We start from the raw sequence: 9,267 nt of genomic DNA on the forward strand, positions 1-9,267 counted from the left end.
CATGGAGGAAGGGGAAAGGGCTCTGTCAATCCTTTTTAAGTCTCATACACAGGAGGACTGTCCTTGTGACCCAATCATCTCCCTATGGTACCACCTTTTAATATTATCACCTTGAGACTCAGGTTTCAACAGAAGCTTTGAGAGGATTCACATGCTCTGGCCATAGCAAGTCTCATGACAGGGTCTCAGTCTCCCCCATGTACCCATGACTCAGACAGTTGTCACGCTGGGTATGTGTACTCCATCTGCATGCTTTTCATTTCTGTACTGTTTTAAAGCAAAGCTCACTGACTATTCATATGGCCGTTACTCTTCACCCTGAAGTTGACTGGCTTTGGAATCACCATGGAAACACATCTCTGGGTGTGTCTGCAAGTGTGGTTCCAGAGAACTATAGCTGAGGAGGAAAGACACATCTTGAAAGTGGATGGGACAATCTCATGGATGGGGGACCAGAACTAAAATGAAAAGAAGGAGGAGGGGGACAAGAAGGAGGAGGGGGAGAAGGAGGAAGAGGAAGGATAGGAGGAGGAGGAATAGCAGGAAGAGGAGGGGGGGGAGAGGGGAAGGGGAGAGGGATGAGGAGGAGAGAGGAGGGGAAGGGGGAGAGGTGGAGGAGGTGGAGGAAGAAGAGGAGGAGGAGAGGGAGGAGGGGAGGGAAGAAAGGGAGGGAAGGAGGAGGAGGGAGAGGAGGAAGAATCTACTGAATATCAAAGGTCACCTCATCCCAACGGCAGATAGAATATGCCCATCTGCCTCACACTCTTTCCCTTGAGGTAATGGATTTTACCTCAAACCAATAACCAAAATTAGTCCTCACTCCTGTAACATGCTTTCTGTCAGGTATTGGCCACAGCAATAAGCAGAATTCATGTATTACTAAAAAGGAGCTGAAAAGAAGCCAAGAATGGTAGCACAGCCTTTAATCCCAGCACTGTAGAGACAGAGGCACATAGTAGGTCTCTGTAAGTTCCAGGCCACTGGACCCTGTCTCAAAATAAATAAACATATAAACCTTTATTCTACAAAAATTATTGATGTTTTATTAATATTAACTAATACTCTGTCTATATTCAATTTTCTGAAAATATCTCAAATACTTTTTTTTCCAACTGGTTTATTTAAATTGGGACCCAAAGAAGACTTTAAATAATGCATTATATCCTTTAACCAAAGTAAAGGGCTGTTAGCATCATATCTTATTATTTAGTGTAACTAAGTTCCTTTGAGCTCACTTTCCATCATCCAGTGCCATAGCTACTGCCTACAGGACTTAAATATTATTAAAACAATTATATTTATTCAAGCTATTCACATAAGGAAAAACAGAACTGAAGTATAGTATGGGTGCCCAAAAGTTCTGTCTGTGCAACCCAGGATGGTTATGAATGTGGCCCGACATAAAACTATAAAGACTTCCCTCCCTGCCTCCTTCCTTCCTTCCTTCCTTCCTTCCTTCCTTCCTTCCTTCCTTCCTTCCTTCCTTCCTTCCTTCCTTCCTTCCCTCTCTCCTTCCTTCTTTTCTTCCTTTCTTTTTTCTTCCTTCCTTCCTTCCTTCCTTCCTTCCTTCCTTCCTTCCTTCCTTCCTTCCTTCCTTTCTTTCTTTCTTTCTTTCTTTCTTTCTTCCTTTCTTTCCTTTTAAAGCAGCATGAACATTGTAGATGACAATGGCATGTCTCGATACCAAAAAGCTGGACTCTATATTGAAAGCTGAGCCAGCTAGCCCATCAATCATCAAGCCATCCGGCCCAAACTAACTCACCAGCTGATTGACAGGTTCACAGTGAGACTCAAAGGGACCAGGAACAGTCAGCTGATCCAACCTAAAACATCAACTCACAGAACTATGTTTAAGACACTCATTTGTTATTTTAAGCCTCTCCAGTCCATAGTTTAGTTCCTTCCTTCCTCCCACCTTTTTTTCAATAATTTGTTTATTCACTTTATATCCCAATCGAAGACCCCCTCTTCTCCTTCCAGTCCTGCCCTTACAAATCCCTCCTCCCACCTTCCTCCCCATCTTTATATTCCTGGTTTTATCCCTTCGTTCACCTCAACCCTGTAACATCTATCTGGCCTTCCTTTACCTCACCTCTGCCTCTTCTTTTGAGACAGGATCTTGTGTAGGCCAGGCTGACCTCTATTTCACCATGTAGCCTAAGAAGGCCTTAAATTTCTGACCCTTCTGCTTCTACCTCCATAGTGCTGAGATGATGGTCAGGTACCTCTGTATCCAGTTTATGGGATGATGGTCAGGTACCACTGCATTCAGCTTATGAGTACTGGACATGAACCAGGACTTTATTTATCCCAGTGAGCACTCTACCAATTGAGCTACATCCCCAGTCAAAAATAACTATTATATGTCTGTATTCCTCTAAAAACCTTACAGATTTTATCTTTAGATCTCAGTCACCTTTCACTCTGTCCAAAGCTGCTAGACTTTGCCCCTGTGCAGTGGTAGCAAGCATTCTTACCTTTTCCCAAGGTTCCATTCCCAAGGGAACACTTCTAATTGATTAGAACTTCCAGATCTAAGATGGAACTATGTTGCAATTATCTGTTAAAGTTTGGGAAAGAAATCACAGCATTATGTATAACAAATTTAAGAATAATTACATCTCCACTGCATACACTTGGGCTATATTGGATTTTAAGTCATGACATGATTTCTCAAAAATCAAGATTCATCAAGGATTTGACACAAACATGAATCATCTATAATTTAATTACAGGAAAAAGTTCATTATGAAACAAGGTCCCCTCCCCCCTCCAAGGTCCCTAAGGCAAAAAGATGTGGTACCGGTATCTTCTTGGCTTGAGTCTACACCTGAAATCTGGCAGAAACATCACTTAGATATTGTAGCTTGTCTCTGCTTGCAAACTGGTGTCCAAGGCCATGAAGAACTTTCAATGTCAGCAAAAGGCACCAAACATCAGTGTTTCCTGATGGGCTCTGGAATCAGGAAAACTGGGGTTTGGAAATTACATTGTGTCTATCTGTGGACCCTACATTGTATCTAACCATCTATAGACCCTACATTGTGTCTAACCATCTATGGACCTTGAGCATGATTTTAAGATTAGCGGAATCTTGGTGCTATCACAAACAAAGGGAAAGCCATAACCTAACCTTGTGGCATTGTTTATGGAATAGGTGGACCAGGACATACACGGTTCAGAACTCCAAGGATTTAAAAGTGCTTCATAAATGATGATCCATCAGTGGTCACTGGGTATCCAATCCATGGTCACACTTGTAACCGTGTACTACCTGCCAGTTCCCAGAAGGCCACCAGGACATTGGGATATATGCTCACCACATTTAACAAAACCTTATGCTTTGAAAATAGAGCGAATCTATGATTTTGAGAAGTAGCATAGTGAGGCAGTTAGATGCTGTCACCAAACCATCAAGGCTTTTTTTAATGTGTGTCCCCAGAACATCTCATTACCCAGTGTCACAAGGAAACAAAGCTATAGGTGGCAGGATCTGTGGATGTTGGCAAAAACCCTTCTTGGGGGGGCACTGTATCCTCTCTTTGGTTATTTGCAGCTTCTTTTCTAGAACTCTCCAATCACTGCTCAGAGTTGCTGGGGTGTCTCTAAGATTCCCATTGACATTTTAGAATGCCAGCTATTTTGTCCCCTCGCTGACTGCTTTCCTCACACCCTAAGGGAATTGAGTCTGATTGTTCGACTTCCTCACAGGAGTAATATGTAATATTCCCCATTATCATCTGTGGCTTCTCAGTTTAGTGTTATGATAAGAGCCAATATTTTTTATAAACTCAAAACATCTAAAATGCCAATAAGTTATTGCTTCTTACCTAGGGAAAATTCTAGGCTCATTTGAATAGATGAAATATATTACTCTTTTTTTTTCCTTTTTCCTGTTTCTTCTTTCTTCCTTTTGTTCATTCTTTCTTTTTGCTTCTTTGTTTCTCTCTTTCTTTCTCTCTTTCTTTCTTTCTCTCTCTCTCTCTTTCTTTCTTTCTTTCTTTCTTTCTTTCTTTCTTTCTTTCTTTCTTTCTGTGTTTTGGGGTTTGTTTGTTTGTTTGTTAGTTAGTTTTTGAACCAATACCCCACCCTGTAGCCCAGGCTAATTTCAAAGTCATGGTATGTGGTTGCCTTCCACACTGCTATGATCACAGACATAAACTATGATTTCCCACTAATATGTGTAGCTCCTTTTTCTTGTTTTGCTTTTCAGACCAGGTCTCAGAGCCCAGACTGACCTTGAACTCACTATGTAGCTGACAGTGAAGTTGAATTTCTGACAGTCTTGCTTTCACCTTCAGAATGCTGGACCAGCTAAACACCAGCCCAAGTGGGAAATCCTGTGCCAGACTTCCTCTTGTATTCATCAGAGTTTCTGAATTCTGGTGCTTACTCTAGTAATTACCCATAAAGATTAAAATCACAAGGAGGGTTTAGAGCAATTGGGGTTCACCCCTTAGACCGGTCCTGCTGTGTCTGTGATGGAAGGGATCTCCTTTTGCAACCTTCTCCTTTGAGAACAAGAAAGCAAACAGACAATGCCTTTAAATGAGGACAATTCAAGGATTTACAAAGGGACTCATTATAGAAATATAGTCAGGGGACCTAGGCAGCCACAAGGGATAGTCACAATAACACAGGCTGCCAATGTTCCTGGACCAAAGGAATTGGGTGAAAGACAGCCTACAAGGTCAAACCATCTCAGGAGAGTCTCCCATAGTTTTAGGAGCTCCTGCTTCTTGTCAAGGAGCCCAGCAAGGTCATGATGACCCCCAGGAGAACTCTGAAGACTATCGATCCTCCAGCCCAGACAGACCCTCACTGACCAAAGGTTATCAGAGGATAACTGGGAATGGATGACAGCATCCAGGTTTGGTGGTGTTTGGGAGCAGAGAGAAAGGCAGAGAAAGATGGAGAAGAGTTTTTAGGGAACAAGCAGAGATGAGGCATGCCTCTACCATCAAATCCTGTTGCCATGCACACATGGCAAAGAGTCTAGCTTCTTCTCATTCAGGAAAAAAAAAAAGCCCACAGGGCACAACACATCCTTCTATGTTAGTATTAGAAGCAGCTTTAAGGTCATCCTCCGAATCCAGCAATGATGTCACCCCAGGCCACAAGGAACCTCTTGCGTCTGTTGCCACGGCAACTGCCACACAGCCCCAGTCTGTGAGTGGTGGTATGCATGATTACCTGGCATCTATGTCACAGCCTGAATAAAAGACAGAGACCCCTACTCTTGCCCCTTTCCTCTTTCTTCTCTTCCTCGCTTTCCCCCAATAAAACCTCTCCTTGTGGGACTGTGTTGGTCTGACACGATCTGTCCGTAAACAAGCTGCCTCCTAACACAACACTGTCGCTTTTCAAAAAGTAACAGTCGCATCACATTTAAGGCAGTAGGTTCAAGAACCTATCACTTCAACATGTCAACAGCTATGTTTAAAACATTAGTGAGGTGTTCATAGTGCCTTGTGGAATCTAGTGTCGCAGGCACACCTCAAGTGTGTAGGAGCCACGTGACAATTGTGGTTTGAGTATTGGACCACTAGATTCACTGCCTCACTGGCCAGTTAAGACCATGCCAGCTACTCTTGTTCCCCTGTTGGGTAAATACTTGCTTCACCTTAAACTTGGAGTTATTCTTTTGATGGAACACTAAATATGTGAGCTCTGGGGTTGGGGTGAAGGGGGCGACACAGGGTTGCTCCCCTTACTGCCTCAGTGTGGGGTCCTGCTTTCCTGTTACCTCAAGGTATGGTTTCAGGGTAAGGTCAGGTAGACCTTCTTATCAGTTAATAATATAACTTTTCAAATTCTTACCACTCAGCAACATTACATCTCTTGATAAGCATGTCATTAAGTCTGCCGGTTACAACTGACTGGACTCTACTTGGCTCACAGCCGTGCGATGAAATCATCAATGGCTCGGAGAGCTTTGCTGGGCCTGTCCTTATGTACAGAAGTGGTTATGGAGGTATAAAGTAGACATGCTGACCAGGCAGGGTCCTGGAAGGAAGGCCCCGTGTGTGTGTGAGTGTGTGTGTGTGTGTGTGTGTGTACGTGTGTGTGCACACACGCACATGCGTGCCAGAGGTTGATGTTGGAGCGCTCCCTCAATCACTTTCTACCTTATTTCCTGAGACAGGGTCTTAAGCTTGGCCTGAAGCTCACTGATTTAGCTAGTCCAGACAGGTTATCAGGACCCAAGGGAACACCTGTCTTCACGTGTACCAGCTTTGAGATTACACTGTCATACCTGGGTGACAGGAATTCAAACTCATTCCTCAGGCCCACATATAATCTAGCCATCTCTCCAGTCCCCAGATTAAAATGTTTATTTTAACCTTTAAATGGAGCTCTAGGTCTTGCCTTTGGTCATTGCGTTGGCATTTCTCAACAATGAGCTGTAACCTCCCAACTGAAATAAACCCTTCTCTTCCCGTAGCTGATTTTGCTCATGGTGTTGGCAACAAAATGTTTTGGCAACATAATGAAACAAAATTACGAATGTAATTGAAAGCCAGTGCTCATTGCCAGTTCACAGAAAGTTGCACAGAAAAACAAAATCACTGATTGGCATGTGAGACCCATGGATGTGAAGCCTAGGCTAGACACCAAATTTCTCCATTCCAGTCACCGTCCTTTGGATTCAGATAGGAATATCTAATTTCACCACCAGTTACTTTTTAATCATCCTCTGTGCTATGTGCTTAAGGTAAAAGTGTAAAACCACTGCTCCTTTGGAAGGAAGTGTTTAGTGGGCTGACCCCATCTAAGAGGGTTTTTTTTTTCATTTAAAAATTATACTTAAATATTTAAGTGTGTGTGTGTGTATGTATGAATATAGGTGCTTGTGGAGGTAAGAGATATTGGATTCCCTGGAGCTGAAGTTGCAGGGGGTTGTGAGGCACCCAATGTGGGAGCTGGCAACTTTGGAATAGCAACATGCATCTCTAACTGCTGAGCCATCTCTACAGCCCCTGATTTCAGTTTTTGTAATGTCATTTTTGAAGCTGACAATACACAGAAAGCACTAGCTATGACAAATATATACCCCAGGGATATATGCATATGTATATGTGTGTGTATATGTGTGTGTATGTGTGTGTGTGTGTATGCACGTGTGTGTATCTCAGTTCAGTGTCTCAAAGTGATCTCTCACCAATATCCCATGGAGGAAAGAGCTCTCATTACTTCCCTCTCCCCCTTTTTCAGATAAAGAAACTGAGGCATAAAGGAAGTACATGGATTTCCTAAACTTTTTTCCCCCAGCTGCCTTGTTAGTGGTAGATATGAAAGCTGAGCCTGGAACATTGGCCCAGAAGTTAGTTGTTACCTGTCACCTCTTATTTCTGTCACATGGTAGCCCCAGGATGCCAGATTAAAATGTTTCCCAAAGATGCTGGCTTGACTGGTTCTAGGGAGGATTCTGGATTCCACTGGGGTATAAGGAGTATGGAGACACATGTATCTCACTCAGAGTAGTCAATCTGGAGCAGTACTGGGCTCTTCTGTGCTGTCCTTTAAAGCTAACATCCCTCTCATCATTCCACTAAGAATTATCTGTGGGCTTCATCAACAGATTCTGAATCCTCTCAGCTTCTCACTGAATTGCTCTGTTTTGGCCTCAAACTAACTCTGGTAATTTGTTCTAGTCTTCTGGTTCCTTCTTATTCTCTGGATTCATCTGCCTCTGTTGACCTGCACTGCACATCATGAACTCATGAACTAACTCAACTCCACTGCACTGACTCTCAACTGACTGCACCAAACCCACCTCCACTTAACTAAACGGATTCTCTCTCTTTATACTGCTCTTAAATAGCTTTCCCCATGAGAGTTGGGTGCATGCTACCTCTGACTCATTCTGTCAAATTTCTCTGATTCATCACTTCGTCTGCCCCTCAATTAGACATCATTGTTTTGGATTAAAAGTATGCAACTAAAGGATTCCAGCCACAGGGATTAAAGATGCGTACTAAGGGCATGTCTTCATTCCAGCCAGATCACAGACCTAGCAGGTCTTTGAATATGATCAGAGTAGCCATGTTGCTGGATTAAAATTCCAGTAATAGCCAAAGAAAACCTGTCTATAGACTGTGTTCCACCCTGGTGGCTGGCTATTAAGTGACCTCTGACATGGCTTTCTGGTGTGAAATTTTAGGGCTGGACTCTAGATGAGACCATCTCCTATTTAGAATCTTTCATCTGTCCTGGGAAGCACAAATGAATGATTTGGTTTCCCAGGAGGGTGGTAAACTTAATGATGTCATCCTCTTTCTTTTTGTTAGTATTGGAGGGAGTGTTGTAGACCTTTGTGTCATGGGGTATATGAGCAAAGCAAATCAATGCCAGCTGGCTTCTGAAGTAATTCTGTAGTGTGGGGCTATCAAGGCACAGGGATATGGGTTGTAGCTTCATATGCTGGACTTTTCTTCCAGGATCATGCACAGTGTCACTCACTATATAGAACTGTATGTAGGGAATAAGCTATTTCTTTCCCTCCTCTTCCCCCTCCTTCTGCTCAAACTCCTCTTCCCCCTTTGTGTGTGTGTGTGTGTAGTTTTCAAATGCCCACTTTTTGGATGTGACACTTAATCAGATTATTATTTACATGTGAGGAAGAGACAAGCTATGAGATGATCTGTAATTAAAGACTCTAAGTAATACAGTTCAGCTTTACACATTGTCAGGCATCCCCAGGCGACATACCATGACTCAGAAATATGGGTATCATGCCACATTTTACATAAAAGGAAAGCATCAATAAACTTCAAAACGTACCACATTCACCTGTCTCTTAAGATACGGTTGTTACAAAGCTGTGATGAATGGTTTTATAAAATGAGTTTCATTTCATGTTACTCTGCTGTTACACAGGGTTTTTATTTTCACAAGGTGTTGGGAGCTACCGTGAATGACCAGCCGTGCATACAAAGTGGTCACGCTCTCTAAGGAACGGTCACTGTGCAAACTGGATACCTTCGCATGTGTTCTCAGCGCTGTGTGGGGGAGTTCTGAAGTTTTAGACTTGGATTTGGCTGCTTTATTTTCCCTCTCAGTGTTTTTTTTTGTTTTGTTTTGTTTTGTTGGGTTTTTTTTGCATACATTTTAATTTTTCCCCCAAAGCAGTGTTTATATTCTGGCTCTGATGTTCTGCTTCTGTGGTTTGGTTAAGTGAACACCACGACTACAAAGGCAGAAGATGAGAGTGAATTTTTATTGGGGAGGAAAGATCTCAGGTCCAACAGCAGCACTTCTTTTGAT

The sequence above is a fragment of the Mus caroli genome, unplaced genomic scaffold (assembly GCF_978045245.1).
Source record: "Mus caroli unplaced genomic scaffold, Mus_caroli_1 scaffold_11, whole genome shotgun sequence".
Lineage (NCBI taxonomy): Eukaryota > Metazoa > Chordata > Mammalia > Rodentia > Muridae > Mus > Mus caroli.